The sequence below is a fragment of the Panthera tigris genome, chromosome C2, assembly GCF_018350195.1.
Source record: "Panthera tigris isolate Pti1 chromosome C2, P.tigris_Pti1_mat1.1, whole genome shotgun sequence".
Classification (NCBI taxonomy): domain Eukaryota; kingdom Metazoa; phylum Chordata; class Mammalia; order Carnivora; family Felidae; genus Panthera; species Panthera tigris.
Window position 1 is genome coordinate 121,172,514 of NC_056668.1, and position 21,315 is coordinate 121,193,828.

At 44.2% G+C, this 21,315-nt stretch overlaps 1 protein-coding gene and 1 long non-coding RNA gene across 7 annotated transcripts in view; one reads left to right on the plus strand and one right to left on the minus strand.

Moving 5' to 3' along the window:
• The window catches only part of PXYLP1 (2-phosphoxylose phosphatase 1), a 70,543-nt gene that overhangs the window by 38,414 nt on the left and 10,814 nt on the right, over positions 1–21,315 (minus strand). For 2 of the 6 annotated variants that reach the window (XM_042956341.1, XM_042956344.1), the window contains exon 2: positions 12,922–13,044. The gene's annotated coding sequence lies outside the window, so the exon portion shown is untranslated. Of the gene's footprint in view, positions 1–5,797; positions 5,897–12,921; positions 13,045–13,831; positions 13,848–13,895; positions 13,914–15,209; positions 15,269–21,315 lie in introns of those variants that run through there. The other 4 variants (XM_042956342.1, XM_042956343.1, XM_042956345.1 and 1 more) reach the window with 4 other exon arrangements.
• On the plus strand, positions 14,022–17,181 carry LOC122230523. The gene is made up of 3 exons (XR_006207511.1): positions 14,022–14,469; positions 16,480–16,692; positions 16,921–17,181. It is a non-coding gene; the product is annotated as an uncharacterized LOC122230523 (long non-coding RNA).

Sequence of the window (21,315 nt, forward strand, 5' to 3'; positions counted from 1 at the left end):
GTTGCTCTGCATTTGGGTATGGGAGGCGAGGGTCTTTCTTCTTGTGCTGGGCCAGGTCTGGCCCTTCAACTACTTGCTGCTTCCAGCCTCTCAGCGGATTTTCCACCACACTTTCTGGCAGGTGAGGCCACCAGTACTCCACCTACGGTTTTACCTGACACTGCCTTTTTTACATGAGGATGAACCACAATACTGTTCAGAGCTGTCTTCTGGTGGGTATTAGGTGGAAACAACCACTACCAAAGGAGTTAAATCTCAGGCTTAGAGCATGGTGGATCTGTAGTAGTGATAGTCCCCAATTTGTTCACGCTTTTCTGTATCCATGGCCTGTGTCGTTTCCTCCCACATGGACTCTAGGCTTGGACAAGGTATTTATTTCAGCCAGTGGAGACAACAGTAACAGCTATAAGAAGAGGCTTGAGAAGTACTTATGCACTGGGGCCTGTCCTCCTTTGCTGCTCCTGGAACACTGTGGCCACCATGGAAAGACACCCGGCTACCAGCTGTCTTCCTGGAGGCCGTGAGAGACCACATGGAACCAAAGCAAGGGGTCCCCGCTGAGGTTCTTTTCAAACAACCAGCCTGCCCATCACCACACATGTGAGCAAGGCCAGCCTGGCCATGCCACCAGCAGATGGATACGAAGAAAGTCAGCAAGCACAGACTAAAGACTGCATGGCCAACCCACAGATCAAAAGCAAATTTAATGGTTGCTGTTTTAAGCCACTCCGTTTTGGGACTTGATACAAAACGAAAGCTAATTGATACGACAAAGAAGAAATGCCTTACGTCTTTCCTAGGGATTTCTAAGCCAGGCTCTAGAGCTCCATATCGTCATCTGCAGGAAGCACACGCAAAGCTCCACTTGCCTACATTCCTCAATATGCTGCGTGCTTTTTCAGAAAGGTCTATATTTAGTTCCAGATTTAAAATACTGAGGATGTGTCGCGTTAACCAGATGGCAGGGATTGTGTAACTGCCTGACTGCTTCTAGTTTTTAGGCTACTGACATTCTCTACATATCTGTAGCTTTTCCATTTGATGACACGGGCCTCAATCTGGGAATACCCTCGCTTTCCCCCCGAATGCTCTCAGGATTTCTGCACCCTCCCTCTCTGACTCTCCTATGGCACCACCACCAAATGCAAATGCCAGGGATGTGGTCAGAGTCTCATTACTTCCACTTGTGCTAGGGACAGGCCTGGTGTGATCACCGCCCCGGGGGGTTGTGCACACAGCCTGGAGGGAAGGGGTGGCAACATCCAGCCCCAGGAAGAACACATGCCTTCTTCTGGGGCTTATTTTCCTAGAAAACTTGGAGAGGAAGGTCATGCTTTGTTCTCAATTTTTATTAGGTTTTTTAAAATATTTATTTTTGAGAGAGAGAGAGAGAGAGAGAGAGAGAGAGCAAGCAGAGGAGGGGCAGAGAGAGAGGGAGACCCAGAATCCGAAATGAGCTCCAGGCCCTGAGCTGTCAGCACAGAGCCCCACGTGGGTAGAAGACCATGACCTGAGCCGATGTTGGGACGCTTAACTAAGTCGCCCAGGCACCCCTTTCTTCATTTTTTAAAATGGTTACAGAAACATGGTATCTAAAATTCACATGGATTTGAAGACAAATGTGTTTGCAGCTAGAGCTAGGACCCCAATGTGTGTGTGTGTGTGTGTGTGTGTGTGTGTGTGTGTGTGTGTGTGTGTACCCACGTGCAGGTGCCATGTGGGCCCCCGAGCGCATGGTTCAGAGAAAAGTTGCCTTCGGGGAGGACACTTCCTCAGTTGAGAGGAGTCATGATGGAGAGGCAAAAAGGAGGCTCCAATGACCTGCAGATCTGGGTCAATTCCCTCCTCTGCCGCTTACCTTCTGTGTGTCTCTTTGACAACTAACTTTGTTTCTCCGAGTCGAGGATCCCGATGTTAATAAGATTGGGAATAAGGGTAAGAGCGGGAAGGCAGTGAGGAGCAAACATACACACAGCAGCAGCAGTAGGCACATGCTGTGTTTGACTGCCCAGCTTTGGAGGAATCCTTGCATCATTATCTAAACACAAAGACTTGCCTTTTCCCCTGAGCTGCTGTTTCTGCCCCGTGCTGTGGTTCCTCTTCCAAATCCTGGCCACTGGCCACTGGCCACTTCCCTACTCACCAGCCCCAGCCATCAGAGCAGTCGGCCACGTCTGCAGCCCCGTTCCTGACTCCTCCACCATGACAAGCCTTCCCTCAAGCTGACTCATCTGTGGTGGCCCCCCGCCCCCCGCCACAGGTTTTCCAGCCTGGAACATCTATGTCAGCTTCTGTTGGGCCCCATTCCTAAGAAGATGAAGATTACCAGCCAATGGGCTCTGTCTCTGTGGCCTGAGCTCTGGCCCATTCTCCAGAGAACCCATTCTCTTTTCTATCTGCAGGGAGGAGGCTCACACAGCCGCTCAGGAAGTCACACAATCCGTGGTTCCCTCCAGGCATGTTCCTGCGTATTCCTTCCGTGGGGGCTGTGTGCGCGCACACTCCTGGGGTATACTGTGGCTCCCCCAGACACTCCATCAGACTTGTCCAAGTCATGCCAAGTGAAAGCCAGGTCTCTGGGTCCATGGCAGAAACCTCACAGCCTGCTCACTCACAGCCCAGAAAATAAAGTGCATGGGAAGATTCACTTCTACAGCAGCAGGATGAGATGCTGGCTCATGACCTACTTCAGCACGGCATCCACATCTCCTTGTCCTCAGACATCCTCAAGTCCCACCCCCTACCTTCCAAGGAAAAGACACTCTAGACTCAATATGGCATGGTGACCAAATCCAACTCCTATAAATACTTCTGTAGAAACAACTGTTTTATGTTTCATATAAGTTACATAGTCATCAGCTGTCTACTGGGCACAGCCTTATTCCCTGCGCTAAAACCACATGGTAAAAATATCTTAAATCCAGAAACAGAATTATTACTCTGAATTCCTGATGAAACAGCAAAAAATAAAGCAAACAGAAAACCCAGCCAACTTTAATTTAACTTTACAACAGATTTGAATGGTGAAAGAAAATATTTTAGAATATAATTTTGAAAAAAGGACTAGTCAATAGGCACTTCCCATTATATTGTGGTAAATACTGTTTCTGAATTTAAAAGTAAAAAGGAACACGTCAAAGGCATTTTTACAAACTACCATTCTACCACCAGAGATTTCCAAAAACCCAAACCCTGGCCTGATTTTCTACCTCGTAAGAGTGAGAAATGCCACATCTAGTGACTCTGGTCTCAGGGTTCCCTTCAAAGTGTACAGAATTCAGGGTTTTAAACATGACCACAACTGCTTGAAAGAAAAATGTGTATTCAATTATCTCTTATTTGCGTAGTTAAAATACCATTACCAGGAATAGAAAGATGTTATTAAAGAAAATGCTTTAGATGTATTCTATACTTTGTTTTTTTGGTCTTAATCACTTTGGCCCAAGTAAATATGGTATTATAATTAAAAAAAAAATCAAACCCCAAGGCTATAATTGTGAACTAAATATGAACCAAGCAAAGGTAAAAGCTACATCTTAATAGTCCTCTCTACCCCATGTCACCTCAAAGTAGAGTTTCATTGCAAAATCAAAGATGCTTGACTAAGAATAAACCAACCTTAAAGTCTCATAAATAACAGACAGATTTCAGAAACTCCTGGAAACCCCAGGCAGCAGGACAGGCACCAAGGAAGCTGTGGGCTCCTAGCAGCTATTCACATTCTGTTATTCAAATTCCAGCATCCAGAATGCATGCTCAGTTCTAGGGGCTGAAGCCAATTCATTCACCCAATTAGTCGACTCAAAACAACATTATTTCTCAAGAGCCAATATGTGTCAGGCATCATCCACAGTGCTGTGGACACAAGACACAGGATACAGGACACAGTACTGTCATCCTGAAGCTCACAGCTAAAAGGTCCAGAAGTATATATGGAAAAATGATACAAGACCTAGGAACTGCTTTAAAATATTCAGGGTGGGAGCAGGTTGAGGAGGACTTAATAAATCAAGATTGGCAACATGCTGACAACTCTTGGAGCTGGGTAAGGGATTCTTGAGGATGTACTATATGATCCTCTCTGCTTTTGTGTATGTTTGAAATTAAAAGTTAAAAAAAAAAAGAAAGGAAGGAAGCTCACAGACTGGTCAGTGGACTAATGAGTAAAAAGACCATTACACCATATGAAACCGGTGCCATCAGGGGGAAGTGGGAGTGGAGAGAGGAGGAGAACCACATAGACCTAAAGGGAGCGGATAGGATTTCTGGAAGAGGCTCAGCCAGAGCTCAGTCTTTTTTTTTATTTTCTTAAAATGTTTATTCTTGAGAGAGAGAGAGAGAGAGAGAGAGAGAGAGAGAGAAAGGGGGAGAGAGAGAGAGCGTGCATGCACGGGGCGAGGCGGGGTGGGGTGGGGGGAGCAGAGAGAGAGGGAGACACAGAATCTGAAGCAGGTTCCAGGCTCTGAGCTGTCAGCACAGAGCCGAACGTGGGGCCCGAACTCACGAACCATGAGATCATGACCTAAGCTGAAGTCGGATGCTGAACTGACTGAGCCACCCAGGCGCCCCTAGGACTCAGTCTTGAAAAGCAGATTGGAGCTGGTGTGTTTATAATTGCATTTGAGGAAACAGAATGAACCAAAGAAAAAGCACTAAGTAAAACTGTACTGGCTGCTGGGGGGCAATGGGAAGGTTTGCACTGTTTGTACTGAGTGTCAAGAGCCAGAGAAGGGAGGTGGGTTAGTCCAGGCACCACCCAACAGCTGCACCTTGAGTGAGGCTGCTATGCCCAAGGAAATCTGGCTGCCCAGAGGCCCCATGGGGCCGGGCCAGGGAGTCCTCACCTCTGGCTGGCACCCACAGGCAGGTGGGCTGCAAGGGTCTCACTCCCCCTACCCAGACCAGCCTATCTGATGACCCCAAGGAGTCCCACCACCAAGACAATACATGCACTGATGCCCACTCCCTCTCTGGAACTCCCTTTGGGTACAAAGCCACTAATTTCCAGGCCGGAGCAGGAGGAGCATGATCCCAGAATCCACGCCACTAATCAGTGCCAGCTTAAAGGACAGGCCAATTTCACGGACCGCTCTCACTTTCTAGGGCCAGGTTCTGTGCCTTCCTGGCACCGGCCGCCTTTGGGAATACAGGACAGGAGCAGGCCACAGGCTCAGCTCGACTCACAGGGGCAAACACCTTAAAGGATGCCTGTTAGGCAAGTGGTGTGCCTCATCCTGCACTCTGACCCAAAGCTGACCCTCCTGGGGATCATCTCTTACCAGGTACTCTCCTCCTAAAGAACAGCCTGTCTTTTACCCTGGGGTAGTGAGAGATCATGCCCAGATGTGATGCACGTGGCAACAGCCATCCCCTGGCTATGGGGTAACGGTGGGGACGCCAATCAATGCTGCAGATCAATCCCAAGCCTGGCCCTGATGAAGGGTAGCATCAGGCCCAAGCCTCTTTAACCCTACTTGCAGGGTTCACTATGATCTGGTCACACCCCACAAATCCCACCTCATGTCCCAGCCCTTCCCACAACATGTAGTTAAGCATGGGGGCTCAGGGATCGGTTGGCTAGGTCTAGAGCCTTTCTCACACCCTTACTGAGCCACAGTTTCCCCATCTATGAAATGGAAACAACCATAGGCTCCAGCTCACAGGTTGTGTCAGGGCTAACGAGGTTAACAGGTGTAAGGGACCCAGCACAGTACCTGGCTCCTGATAAGTGCTCAATAAGTTAGCAGTGACTTCTTGTATGGTTTTAATACCTGCCACCCACATATGAAGTACTCACTCTACTTCCACTTTGTCTCTGCCCCAGCTCTATAACTAGAATGCCTGCAGGACCATGCCATAGAAGGTCAGAGCTTGAAGAGGTTTTAAACATCACTGATTCAAGTCCCTTGGTTGACCAGAAGAGAGGCCAGGTCAGGACCGGCACACGGCTCCAGGCTGCTTAGGGAGACTGGACCTGTGACTCAAATCCTTACTTCACAGAGAGTGACACCCAGCGCTTTGTCCTCATTACACTCTCCCTCTCCACTGTAGAGGACACACTATGTGGCAGACACTTCTAACTGTTCTCAGGTGTCTATTTGCTCTTTTTTCTTACTAATGGAATCCTCTACATTTTAGCTGGATACATGGCCATTCAGCTAGGGATACTATTTCCCAGAATCCCTTGCAACTAGCTGTTGTCATATGATCAACTTGGCCAATGACTTATGCTTACAAGTATTACGTGCAATTCTGGGTCAAAAGGAGGCTATCGGTCCTATCTCATTCTGACCTTCCTTCTTCCACCATTTCCCATGCTCTGAATCACTGGTGGGGTGGTAAGCCAGCTTTCTTGATGCGCATGGAGATAACATCCTAGTGGATAACACAGAAGAACCCTGGATGACCTCATTGGGCAGGCTACCCATTTCCCTGACTGCCTGTCAGCCCAAACTGCTTTGGGAGAGAATAAATAATCTCACAACCTTCTAAAATCACTGTTGTTTCACCTCTGTTAAAGCAGCCAAGCCAATATCCTAACTAGAACTTGCCACCAGCACTAAATGACATTGGTCCTCTTCTTGGGGGCTCCTTCTGTAGGTAATGATGAACACGCACACACACATTCATAACAAATTGCATTAGACAGAAAAAGCTCATCACATATTTAAGAATATCACTCTTACATGATCTCACTCACGGTTTGTGGGTTTGAGCCCCACATTGGGCTCTATGCTAGCCGCATGGAGCCTCCTTAGAATTCTCTCTCTCCCTCTCTCTTTCTGCCCCTTCCCTGCTCTTTCTCTTTCTCTCTCAAAATAAATAAATAAACTTTAAGAATGTCACTCTTAGATATGATATAAATGAATCATGGCTATGATAACCTTTGTTCTTTTTGAGTTTTATTTTTTATTTTATCTTAAATTATGCATCTTTGGGGGCACCTGGGTAACTCAGCTGGTTAAGTGTCATACTCCTGATTTCAGCTCAGGTCATGCTCTCACAGTTTGAGAGATTGAGCCCCATGTCGGACTCTGCACTGACAGTGCAAAGCCTACTTGGGATTCTCCCTCTCCCTTTCTCTCTGCCCCTCCCTCGCTTGCTCTCTCTCTCTCAAAATAAATAAATAAACTTAAAAAAAAGCTTAAAAAAAACTGCTTATGCATCTTTGAAGATGGCTTGGCTGCAGGTAAGAAAAAAAGGCTAGCTAATGCAAAGGGACTCATCCATATTCTCACATAATGAAACATAGTTGAGGAATAGCAGCTCCAAGGTTAGTTAATTCAGCAACCCCAAAAGCATCATCAGGAAGCCAGAACCTGTCCCTGTCTGGACTCTATGCCATCCTCTGTCTTTGTCCTGTCCCTAGGATGACTTCCTCCAGGGGTTTTGAGATGGTGGCCACACTCACAGCCATCACCACCACACTTGGCAATCTGAAGAGGCAGAAGGGACAATCTTGCACATTTCTACTAGAAGCAACGAAAGCTTTCCCAGAAACCCCCCAGTGGATTTCTCCTAATGTCTCATTGAAGAATAGTGTCAGGAGCCCATGCAAAAACCCATCACGGGCTCCAGCAATGGGCCACAGCAAGTAAGTGAAAACACCTGGGATTCACCTCCTGCTAGAGGCCCACAGAGGAAGGGAGAGGGTGGAGGCAGGCACAGAATCAGAGTTCTGTTAGGAACGAGGGAGCAAGGGGTTGTCTGCAAAAACCCACCGTTGGAGAAGATTTGACAATACACACAATTATTCTAAAAAATAATGACAGTACTGGCACTTTTCAGATCTAGCAATCAAAGCACATACAGTCATAATTAGATGTTTAAGAAACATCAGCGCTGGCTTGCTCAGGTGCAATTCGGCAGTGACACATGGCAGAGCGGCATCCCTCAGCCTGCTGACTGTGGTGCCTGTTCCAGCATCAAGACCTTTTATTCCCTATTTTACATGTGTTCAAATATACAACATGAATTATCTACCTACCATTTCTTCCCAGAAAGGATTTGAGGCAGATCATCTGCAGAGTTAGTGTTTTTAATCCTTGAAATATTAAAGGCTTCCGCCCCCCCCCCCCCCCCCCCCCCCCACCATTTCTGAACTACATGTTCCTGCCACTCTCTCCTTTGAGGTTTTTTTCCAGCTCTAAAAGGATAAACTTGTCAAGGTGCCTGATCATTTCTCGGGACCAGAACAGATTGAAATAACTAATTCATCAAGCCAGGATTTTCAATCTTATGTACTCCCCAGTGATCTCTTTCTGACATTGTAGGAGAAGCCTGTGTTCCATCCAACTTCACTGCTTTGCTTCTCCTCAAGTTGCAGAAGTAGCGACATCTGAAATTGGCATATTCTTACGTTAGAATGTCAAGAGCAACTATAAGTACCTCAACAAAAAAAGGGAGAACATGCAGTTGGCATGATTTACTCATCACAAAGCCACGTTAAAAATACAGCTAGCTGATTCTTTTTTATTTTGCAAGCAAACTGTGTCAATTAAAAGTTTGTTAAAATGTCAAGGAAAGCACAGAACATTAAATAGGCAAGGCTGAAAAACTAGAAATACAAGCCTACAATGAAGGTTTGCATGGTGAAAGCCAAATTTCACAGGCAGAAAATAAAAAGAGCTTACAAGGGCCTGAGAATCACAGCTGTGCAACGTGAATCAGGCACACCTGGAAATGGAGGTTGCCAAGGCCACTTCTGCTTTCTGAAAGCTGTGTTGTCTGTGTTAACAATACTACACAGAAACAGGATTTTGTTCTGGACAGACTCGTGAGTGAGAGCACTGATGCATGCCACAGATCAAGGGGTTTTTCCCAAGGAGGGCTTTTTTTCAGGCTAGAAGCACGCTTACTGACAGAGCTTTGACTAAACCCTGGGCTCACTGCCGGCTCATTCCGTGACTTGATCATGATGAGGCATGGAGTGCCAGGTCCCTTGTAGACAATCACTGCCATTGCCAAGGGCAGGAACTCCATGCCCTTGAAATATGTTTTAGAAAACTGCTGACAGTCCAGAGGGGGTTTGGCGGCATCAGTATCAGTACAGAATGAGCCCTCCTGCTCAAGGAGGGGGTCAAGTGTGGGCAGCCACCTGCTGGCAATGCTGTGTGTGTGGGGGAGGGGGGCTGATGTGAGTGACCTCTAGGAGCCCTTCATGTACCTGAGACCCAAGGATTCTCTGGTCCATATCTCAAAATAAGCTCTCAACCTTTTTTAGGGAGCTCCTTTGCACTTACAAACTCTACAATAACAGAGCTAAGAACACTGTCACACAGAATCACAGGCATTTAGCTCGGGAAGAAAGCTGAATTGCTATCTGGTCCAAGCTCCCTTCCAATGGAGTAGAGACTAACGCTGTTATAAGCTCCAAAACTTTGATTTGGCTTAGGTTAAAGGTGTAATTAAACATAAACCTCAAAGTCAATGGTACTCATCATACACAATAGTGAAAAGCTGAGAGCTTTTCCTCTAAGATCAGGAACAAGAAAAGGACACTCACTCTCACACTTTTATTCAACATAGTACTGGAAGCCCTTTACAGAGGAATTAGGTAAGAAGATGAAATAAAAGACGTCCAAATTAGGATGCAAGAAATAATACGGTGTCTATTTGCAGGAGATATATATATATATTTATATATATATAAACAACCTAAAGAGTCCACCAAAAAGCTGTCAAAGCTAAGAAGTGAATTCAGTAAAGTTGCAGGACACAAAATCAATATACAAAAATTAGTTGCATTTCTATACACTAACAACAAATTCTCAGAGAGAGAAATTAAGAAAACAACCCTGTTTATAATTGCATCAAAAAGAATAAAATACCTAGGAATAAATTTAACTAGCAAGATGAAAGACCTGTATACTGCAAACTAAGACACTGATGGAAAAATCTAAAGAAGACACAAATAAACGGAAAGATGTTCTGTGATGATCAGCTGAATGAATACTGTTCAAATAGCCATACTATTCAAAGCAATGTACAGAGTCAAAGTTCAATAACATTTTTCACAAAAATAGGAAATACAACCCTAAAATTTGTATGTAACCACAAAAAACAAACAAAACAACCAAATAAAGCACTCTTGAGAAAGAAGAACAAAGCTGGAAGGATCACACTTCCTGACATTAAACTATATCAAAAACTACAGTAATCAAAACAGTATGGTATTAGCATAAAAACAGACACAGAGACCAATGGAACAGAATAGAAATACCAGAAATAAACCCATGCATATATAGTCCATTAACTTATGACAAAGGAACCAAGAATATACAATGGAGAAAGGGCAGTGTCTCCAATAAATGGTGTTGGAAAAACTGGACAGCCACATGGAATAGAAGGAAATGGAACCCCCTATCTTATACTATCCACAAAAATCAAGTCAAAATGGATTAAATACTTAAATGTAAGACCTGAAACCATAAAACTCCTAGAAGAAAACACAGGGGGTAAGCTCCTTGACACCAGTCTTGGCAATAACTTTTTGGATTTGACACTAAAAGCAAAGACAACAAAAGCAAAAATAACCAAGTGGGACTACATCAAACTAAGAAGCTTCTGCAGAGCAGAAGAAATAGTCAACAAAATGAAAAGGCAACCTATGGAATGGGAGAAAATATTTGCTAATCATGTATCAGATAAAGGATCAATATCCAAAATATATAAAGAACTCATACAACTTGATAGCAAAAAAATAATTAAACCAATGTGCAGAGGAATTGAATGAACATTTCTCCAAGGAAGATGTACAAATGGCCAACAGGTACATGAAAAGATGCTCCACATTACTAATCTACAGAGAAATACAAAATACAATTCAAAACCACAATGAGATATCACTTTGCACCAGTTGGAATGGCTATTACCAAAACAATGGCTATTTTACAAGAGATACTAAGTGCTGGCAAGGATGTGGAGAAAAGGGAATTATTGTGCACCATTGGTGGGAATGTAAATTGGCACAGCCACTGGAGAAAAATGTATAGCGGTCTCTCCAAAAATTAAAAATAGAACTACCATATGATCTAACAATCCCACTTCTGGGTATATATCTGAAGGAACCAAATCAGCATCTTGAAGAGATATCTGTACCCCACGTTCATAGCAGCATTTTTTACAATAGCTAAGACGTGGCAACAACTTAAGTGTCCATTGACAGATAAAGAAAATGTGCAAAAGATTAATGGCGTATTATTCAGTCATCAAAAAAAGAAGGAAATCCTATCATATGCAACAACATGGCTGGACCTTAAAAGCATTATGTTTTCACTTATATGTGGAATCTAAAAAAAACCAAACTCATAGAAACAGAACAGTTTGGTGGTTATCAGAGGCAGGGGATGGGGTAGGGGAAATGGGTGAAGGTGAACAAAAGGTCCAAACTCCTGATTACAAGATATATAAGTCCTGGGGATGTAATGGATAGCATGGTGACTATAATTAACAATATTCTATTGTATACCTGAAAGTTGCTGAAAGAGTAAATCTTTTTTCTTGGGTTTTTTTTTTTTTTCATTTTTATTTATTTGAGAGAGAGCGCAAGTTTGCACAAGTGAGGAAGAGGCACAGAGGGAGAGGGAGAGAGAATCTTAAACAGACTCCATGCTCAGTGGGGAGCCCCATGCGGGGTTCAATCCCACGACCCTGAGATCATGACCTGAGCCGAAATCAAGAGTCAGACGCTCAAATGGCTAAGCCACCTAGGTACCCCAGAAAGAGTAAACCTTTAAAGTTCTCATCACAAGAAAAAAACTTATAAATAGTTGAGGAGATGGATGTTAACCAAACTTGTGGTGATCATTTCACATACATATATACATATATCAAATCATTATGTTGTACACCTTAATACGATGTTATATGTCAATCATATCTCAACACAACTGGAAAGGAAAGAAGATAGGATAGGACTTGATACTGAATAAACAGAAATGTGCAGTATTAAAGAAAAAAATAAAGTAATCCAAAGAAAAGAGGAAAAAACACTTAGGAACAACATATTATAGAAGGCGGGGATTCCGCTAGCCTGGGTCCCCAAATTTCTGGGTGGAGCAGAGGTCCCACCACTTTCATGAACCCCCATCCTTAATACCGCCATCTTGGAGCCAAACTGGACTGTTTTTATAAAGGAAAAATAATCTATTGTGTTAAGCCACTGAACTTTGGGAATTCGTTACAGTAGCTTAACACTAATACTTATCTGTATATATAGGCTTTTGAATAAGATTAAACCAATATACATAAAACACCATAATGATGTGGGAAACAAAGGCAGAAGGAAATGGCAGATAAAATTAAATTTCCTTATAACCTGCAGCCCACTGACAAATACTTGAGGCTGGCAGAGTAAGACATTTCTCCAGGAACTCCCTACTGTCTTCATGTTAATACCTTGCTAGGGGGAAAAACAACCTTCGCTTGACAATAGCTAGGCCTCCAGTATCCATGAATCTTCTTTACCATATCAAGGTCCCTTTGGAAACTTCCTTTAACTTTACCACCTCAGTCTCTCTTCACAGTCCTGGGGCAGCTCTTCCTGCCCACAGGTCCCATCCCCATGCTTTAATAAAATCACCTTTTTGAGCCAAAGACATCTTAATACTTCTTTCTTGGCCATACGCTCCGGACCCTACCGCCACTCCAAAACCCTATCAATAATAGCTCAATAATGGTTAATTCCTTTCCATTTTTGGTCTGCTACCATCTGAAAATATACCAATAAAATCTTTTTTTTTTTCTCTCAAAGCAAGAGTTTTCTAGGAATTTTTAAATGTGCAGGTTGGAAAAAGAAAAAAAAAATAAATGTGCAGGTTGGGGTTAGCCCCATAAACTTATCATCAAGCAACATTTTGGGGAGAGACCTGGTCATTTACATCTTAAAACCACTCTGTCATCTGGAATATGGTAACTTACCTTGAAACCTAACTTGAAGCTGAGACAAGTAGAGGTCTTGCAACAAAGATGTCATTCGGAGGATGGTAGGTCCTTTCAAGTTTTCCAGAGCAGGCCATACTTACCTGTAAATCACTAGGGGTTCTATAAAATAAACAAACAAACAAAAAAACAAACAAATAAATAGATGACTTCTGTTTACGTATCAGTTTCCACAAACGTAAGCTAAATGAACCAATACTTATTCTGTATTATCATCATTAAAATAAGTTTCTACATTGAGTTTCTGAGTATGTCTACTAAAGAGAGCAAAGACCTATCCTGTAACATTTAGAGATTTGTTTTAATAGTCATCTTCCAAGGTTTGCTGTTTTATTACTTGGGCACTATTGATTGTTAACTGTTGCACTATTTGTTGGGTGTTACAGGACATCATAATGGTAGTTATGTTTGCTGTAAACTCTGTTCAGCTGACAGTGTTGTGAACTCTGTTGGCTACGGAAGATTGGCTCTGCCCACCTACCTTATGATAACTGACCACAGACTGCCATATCATTGGTGTTATTATAACTCGTTTAATCAGGATGGAGATCTATGCTTCCTTTTCTGAAACTAGGAACATACTGAAAGTCCTTTGTAATAAATAATTCTAACATTAACTTAAAGACATAATGCAAAATCTTGTCTTCCCAGAGGTCTGTCTTCTTTTCACTGAGGTATAATTTACATATAGCATTATATTAGTTTCAGATGCACAACATAATGATTTAATATTTGTATGTTTTGCAAAATGATCACCACAATAAGCCTAGTTAACATTCCTCACCATAGTTAATATTCATCACCATACATAGTTCAATTTTGTTCTTATACGAGAACTTTTAAGATCTACTCTTAGCAACTTTCAAATACACAATATAGTATTACTAACTATAGTCACCATGCTGTACATTACGTCTCCATGACTTAATTATTTTATAACTGGTATTTTGTACCTCTGGACCTCCTTCACCCATTTTGTCCAGCCCCACCCCCACCTGGCAACCATTAATCTATTGTCTATATCTATGACCTCATTTTTTTTTAAGATTCCGCGTGTAAGTGAGATCATAGGACTGTCTTCTATAATCCTCCTGGAAGGTGGTCAACAAAACTCTGGCCATTTAGCAGTTTCCCATAATGCTCTTAGGATGCTGATCAAACCCTGCCCAAGGCCTACAAGGCTCACTGTCAGTCCGGGCTCACTGGTACGACTACCAGTCATCCTGGCCATCTCTGAGCCCCACAAAACAGCCTTGCTCCTTGGGGATTTGGTGCCTGTGTCCATGCATGTCCTCTGATGACCCAATTAGGAGGTGGGTCAGCTGGGTAGATGCCTGGGGTTCGAGTCCACAAAAGGCACCAACCACCCCCCACCCCATCCCCCACCAAGAAAGGAGATGGAGAAAACTCTCCTTTCTGGAGCTATTTGGGGCAGGGGAAGAAGGTGGGACCCCCAAGGGGCATGCTGGAGCCAGGATGCAGGCCATAAGACTGCCTTCTCTGGAGGACGCTGGTGAGCTGAGGCAGGTGGGTAGGTTTAAAGCCAAGGATAAGAAGCTAGGAGGAGCAGAAGGTGAGGGTGTGGTGGTTCTGGAGCACATCTACAAGTTTTCTGTCACATCTCCCATCAAGAGGGAGTTCTAGCTCCCCTGATCAGGCTTCAGGACTACCTTAGTGAATAGAATGGGACAGAAATGATGCTGTGTGACCTCTAAGACCAGGTCAGGAAAGTCCATGAGATTCTATCTGGCTTGCTCTCTCTTGGACCATTTGCTTTAGAGGCCTGAAGCGACCATGTGAGAGCCCACCCGGAGACAGGGACACCCAGGCAGCCACTGAGGCTTCCCAGCCCAGGCATCAGACATGTGAGTCAGGGAATATCTGGATGATTCTAGACCACCCACTGCCTGCATAACTGTGAGAGACCCGCGTGAGAAACACAAGCTGGCCCTGTCCACCTCCAGACCATGAGGATAACAGTGAAATGATGGCTGTTTTAAGTCACCAAATTTGGGGATGATTTCTTACGCAGCAGTAGTGATGAGGCCAGAGGCTTTGTCTTGCTCCCTACTCTTCTGTCCTCAGTACCAAAAACAGTACCTGGCCCAGGTAATCAATCAATGTCTGCTGGATGGCTGAATGGACAGATGAATGTGCAGAGGAGAGGCTCACTACAGTCACCGGCAATCCATCCTTTCTGCCTTTCCCCAGCCAGCAGGCTGCTATCTCTCCTCTGCCCTTCCACCTTTCCCACATAGCTAACTCACCATCAGCCTTCGGACCCCAGCTCAAAGATCATTTTCTCAGGGAAGCTGCCCTTGAACTCCCCTGTCTAGATCAGGGTCCTGTCTGACACTCTCAAGTCATTCTGTATCTCTCCTTCAGGACACTCTCCGGGACTATTAGTACATAATCAAACAACTACACTGAAAAGCTGACTGGCTGTCTCCTGGGACTCACTACAAACCACCCTACGGCAGCGATAGGGTCTGTCTGTTCACAAGCGTGCCTCTGGTGGACAAAGCCTAGCACAGACCTGGCTGACTGTGTGTCAGAACATTTCTGGAGACTGGTAACATATACAGCTCAGCTGTTTTGACTCACAATACTTCTGACACCAAACGTTGTTGTTTTTTTTTTTTTTTCCCCACACCAACCAATTCTCCAACTCTGTGGACACCAGCTGGGTGTCCTACAATTCAATTCTGACACCGACTATCCCAAATTAGTGTTGGACTCCACAGGTTGAAGGACTCAGTTCCAAAGACTGCCCCCACTTCAGATGCCAGTTACAAGCACAGGGTCCCCAAATTACCCACTTTTGTCTAATCTAGTTACAAAGTCAGAGGTGGGGCCTCCCACAACCCTTCCCCCTTTCAGGTTCAATAATTTGCTACAACAGCTCACAAAACTGGAGAACATTTTACTTGCTGTCACCATAGATTTATTATATAAAGGATACAACTCAGGAACAGCCAAATGGAAGGAATGCACAGGGCAAGGTGTGGGGCCAGGGCGCAGGGCTTCCATGCTCTCTCCAGGCATGCTGCCCTCCTAGCACGCGGATGTGCTGCCAACCCGGAAGCTCTCTAAATCCCAGCTGTTTAGAGGTTTTTATAGAGGTCTCCTTTCATCTATGACGGACTAAATCATAGGCCATTGGTGGGGCTTAAAGTCCAAACCTCTAATGGTGCTTTGGCCTTTCAGGCAACCAGCTCCCATCCAGAAGCTTATCTAACCCCCTCTCCTGACCCCCAGACCAGCAGTCATTAGCACCTAAAAGATACTCTTAGCACTCTGGAGATTCCGTGTTCCAGGAGCTGTGTGCCCTGAACTGGGGGGCAAAGACCATATATTTATTTTTTATGATACCATCCTGCTATCAGACGGTGCTCATTTTTATTGTTCTCAATAATACTGAGCTAGAATTGGCCTCTAACTACTAGCCTACCCTCCATCAGGCTGTCCAAAGCCACTCACACCGTGGTCATTCACACCACACAGACCCCCGGGAACTGGTCTGAGTGTCTTCTTCAGGTTTACACACAGCTGTCGGGGGAAGAGCCGGAATCTGAAGCCAACTCTTCAGACTTGACAGTTCAACACGATGTCCCTCACACCACCCTGCCTCCCGGATGTTTCCGCCGATGTGAGATGCTCTGGGAGCATCATAATCTCCTTATCCAAAACAACAACAACAAAAACAACAACAAACAAAGCTGTGCACTTTTAATGGAGCACACGAAACAGGTGAAGCTTCTTAATATTTAACAGATAGTATTCAATGTCCCTATAAAACAAGAGCTCATGGTGATATTTACTTTAGGCACCTCCCTGCCAAATGCCTAAGGGATGAGCCCCTGAGCAAACATCTAATTCAGATTTTAATTTGCTTCATTTCCTGGGCAGATCCCACAATCCCCCACAGAAGGTGCTCCTTCTGCTTTCCCTTCTTTTCTATTACTTGTCATTCCCCAGGCTGCTGGAGATTAAGGACTTAAATAAACTAAGATAAAGAACATTCCAGGTCATCTGCACCGTTCAGTGAAATAGCACCCCTGAACAAGTGAGCTTTTGAAGACCATGCAATGACCCAGAAAATGTGAACATTTTAATGTGACTTAATGTGAAAAACTAAAAAAGGATACAGAGCCATGCCCTGCACGACCCAATTTTTTTTTTTTAAATGTGTGTATGTATATGCTTGGAAAAGCTGGATGGAAAGAAATACAAATTTAAAAATGACATCGTATGTCTCACCCTTCAGATTGGCAAAAAAATAAAAAGATCATCCGTCTCTAGTGGATGTTAGTCCCAATGGGTGGGGGGGGTGGGGATACATTCTTTCACACACTGTCGGTAAGAGGGTTAAGTGGAACAGTATTTGTGAAGAAGAACTGTGGTCTCATTAAAACAGTAAACACACATACCTTTTGCCCCAGGAATTTGGATTCTGGATATCTAATCCCCAAAAATTTTTATTCATGTATATAAAGCAGCAGTAAGAATAAATATAAAAATTTGAAAACTGAAATGTACCCCAGAGGGAAATGGTTGGAAAATTACAGTTTGTTCATATAATGGAACAGGATTTAGCCTTTAAAAAGAAAGAGGGGGGCACCTGACAGGCTCAGTTGGTAGAGCATGTGACTCTTGATCTTGGGGTTGTGAATTTGAGCACCACGTTGGGTATAGAGATTACTTAAAAATAAAATCTTTTAAAAAAAGAAGGGAAGGGACAGGAAAGGAGAAAGAGATGGGCTTAGGTGTGGATGTGGACAAACCTCCAGATTCTGCCAAGTGAAAAATGAATGAGAGAGAGTGTGCAAGTGGCAGTGATGTGGAAATGGTGGGGTTCGGAGTGAATGGTTAAGAAAGAATTCTTGAATCCTCTTCGGTGCAAACAGGAGGTTTTAGTAAAGCATGGGGATTAGGGCCTATGGGTTGGAAGAGCTGTACTGGGATTAAGAGAGGGTTAGGGATAGCATAAGTCTCTAAGGAATTTTGGAAGCAAGGTTTCCAGGACCTTAAGAGGCTAGCTGTTAGGAAAAGGTCCTTTACTACTGTCTAGTAAAACCCCAGTCATGAGACCCTTTAGATGCATATCTGTGGGCCATGTGCTTGGAGGATGACTGCTAACATGTATCTTGGGGAGCAGAGATAAAGGAAGTTTCCAAGGAAATTTTTATATGTTAACGTAGACTTACAGGATCCTGGAGGTGAGGCCACTGTTAAGCTAAGGTTGCCATTTGCCCTTAGCAAAGTGTCATCATCGAGGGGGTTGAGCTCCTACAGGAAGGTCACTCTGCCCGTGTCAAGGACTTGTCAATGGGCTCTAAACTGTAAAGAAATTTAATTTTTTTCTTTTGCCTTTGTTCTCTATTTCAGCAGCATAATAGATACAGTGCTTATCTATTGTATAGGTGTCTCTGAAGGTAAAACAAACATTTGCACAACTCAACATATACCAGGAAATTTTAAGAAAACATGTAAACTTACAGAATAAGGTGTGGAAGGAGATAGTCCCCAAGTTAATAGTGGTTATCTCTACTGTGGACTTTTCAATATTTACTGACATATTTAATGCTTTGTTTTTACAGTGTGTTATGGTACAAATAACAAACGGTTAGTAATGACAGAAAATGTTATGTTAAGTCAAAGGAGCAAGCTATAATACAGCATATACAGTTTGAGCTCAATTACGTTATAAAGAAGATACATTACAAAACTGGACTGAGTCATCTGAAACAGGGCTGAAGAGTGAGACTTTTTACTGTTATACTCTTTAGTGCTATTTTTTTAAATCAATAAAAGTGACAATTCTTAAAGAAACCCTGGAAAGAGAAAATAGACCCTTAGTGTTAGGAGTGGTTATGGCTGGGACTACAGTAATTTTACTCTGCTTTGAAACAAACTGCAAGGGTGAAAGACTGGTTTACAACTCTTGAAGCAGGTGGTAGCATCCTGGAAGACTTCTTTTCTCATTTATAGTCTTGCATTTTCCAAATTTTCTTAAACATTTATGACTTTTAAAATCAGAAAAAAAAGAAAGCTGTAGAATTTATTTAAATTAACAATTTTTTAAATGTTTATTTATTTCTCAGAGGGAGGGAGAGAGAGAAAGAGAGAGACAGAGAGTGAGAGTGGGGGAAGGGTAGAGAGGGAGGGAGAAACAGAATCCGAAACAGGCTCCAGGCTCTGAGCTGTCAGCACACAGGCCAATGCGGGGCTTGAACTTGCGAGATGTGAGATTATGACCTGAACCGAAGCCAGACGCCCAACCAACTGAGCCACCCAGGCGCCCCTATTTAAATTATTTTTTAAACAATGTTAGTTAAACAAGAAGTCACAAGGCAGGTACCTAAGCTATTGAGAGACCAGTGGTTTTGAAAGAGTACCTGCTTTCAAAACTAATGCAACATGAAACCTGATGTGTAAGAAAGATAAAATCATAGTTTACTGGGAGGGGTCTGGCGCCCCACTCAGCAGAAGCCCCATCATACCCAAAGAAACCAGGGCTCCAGGAACTCCATTAGGAAATGCACTATATAAATAGACTGAGGCTACAGGGTTAGGGAAGGGGACATGTGCTAAATGGTCAGATGGGGCTTTAAGGAAGAGACAGAAACTGCGAAAGCTACAAGGGCAGGTAGGATGTTAGTGGGCATGCCTGATGTGAGCAGGCATTTCAGGGAGGATAAATAATGTATACAGTGGTACACATGCAGAGGCAGAATCCACCCCTCCCTACACTGTTGACTGATGACAGGTTTTATGCAGTCACTCATCAGTGAACAGGGTGGAGAATGAGTGGGGCCAGACTAGGCTGCTGTAGGAGGAGGGAGCCACAGAAGGTTCCTGAACACACGCCTGACAGGATGAAGGCGGCAACATAGAAACATCACTCAGAAGCTGACAGATACACTCCTGTATATACATCTCACCCTTGAGTTTACAGCAAGGCACTGGCAGCCAAGAATGCAGACAACCTTGCCGGCTTTGACATTTGGGGGCTTGCGGCTCGTCACCATACAAATGCTAGCTTCTGCCAAGCTTGTGCTGCATTTGGGCAGAGTATCAGCCAGACAGGCTGCAGGCCTTCCTCCAGGGCTACCCTGGAAGGAGCCCACATTCCAAGGGCAATGGGGCTGGGACCCCAAGTCACAGCTCATGGTGCCTCCCTGGGACTGAGAGCCGGGCCTTTTACTCCACCGCTTACCAGCTGCAGTACCTCAGGCAAGTTACTTAACCTCTCTGAGCTGGTTTCCTCACCTGTAAATGGTGATTCGATTATTCACTCAACAAATATTTACTGAGCCCCTGCAATACGCCAAGCACAGTTATAGAAGCTGGGGATCAGCAGTGACCAAAGTAGTCCAAAATCCCTTCCCTCACAGAGCTTATATTCTAGCGGAATATAAAATCACCCACTTTCTGGGGTTGTGGAAGGGACTGCACTTAGGGTACTAAGGATTCCGTACCTAAGTCTAGCGTATGTACGGGTTTCTCCCGCACATCACCAAGCAGTTCTCTGACCCTAGCTGGGTGTCCTACAACTCAACTCAATTCTGACCCTACCTGCCTGGAGATAGCGTCAGAGTCCACAGGTTAAGGGCTCAGCTTCCCCTCAGCCCTCACCACTTCAGAGGCCGATGGCAAAGCCAGGTTGTCCCTTGTGTTTCTGACTGGAGGTCTGTCTCCCTCTTTGGTTCAATTAATTTGCTAGAGTGGCTCACAGAACCCAGAGACACATTTTACTTACTAGATCACCGGTTTACTATAAAAGGACAGAATTCAGGAATAGTCAGATGGAAGAGGTGCACAGGGAAAAATATGCACGTGGGAAAGGTCACCTAGTTTTCATGCTCTCTCCCAGGGTGCTAGTCTCCCGCACCCCCAAGTGCTCTCCCTGGAAATTCTTCAAACCCGTCCTTTTGTGTTTTTATGGAGGCTTCATTACATAGGCATGACTGATTAAATCGTTGGCCATTGACAACTGATTTGACCTCCGACCCCTCTCCCCTCCCTGGAGGTCTGGGGATGGGACTGAAAGTTCCAACCTTCTAATCACAGGCTGGTTCTCCCAGCAACCGGTCCCCATCCTTAGTTACCTGGGGGCTTTCAAAAACCATCACTTCATTAACATAACAAAAGACACCTTCCTGGGTCCCAGCACAGTTTAGGGGGTCTGCGCCAGAAACAGGGATGAACGAACATATATTTCTTATTATAAATCACATCACGGGTAGTAACGATCCTCCTTTTCTCATTTTATTACTATATATTCCCTACAGCCTTTAGCACCAAGAAGGCACCCAGTAGACACCATGGGGCTGGTGGAGTTTCCTTCTATGGACTGAGATTTCCCTACCT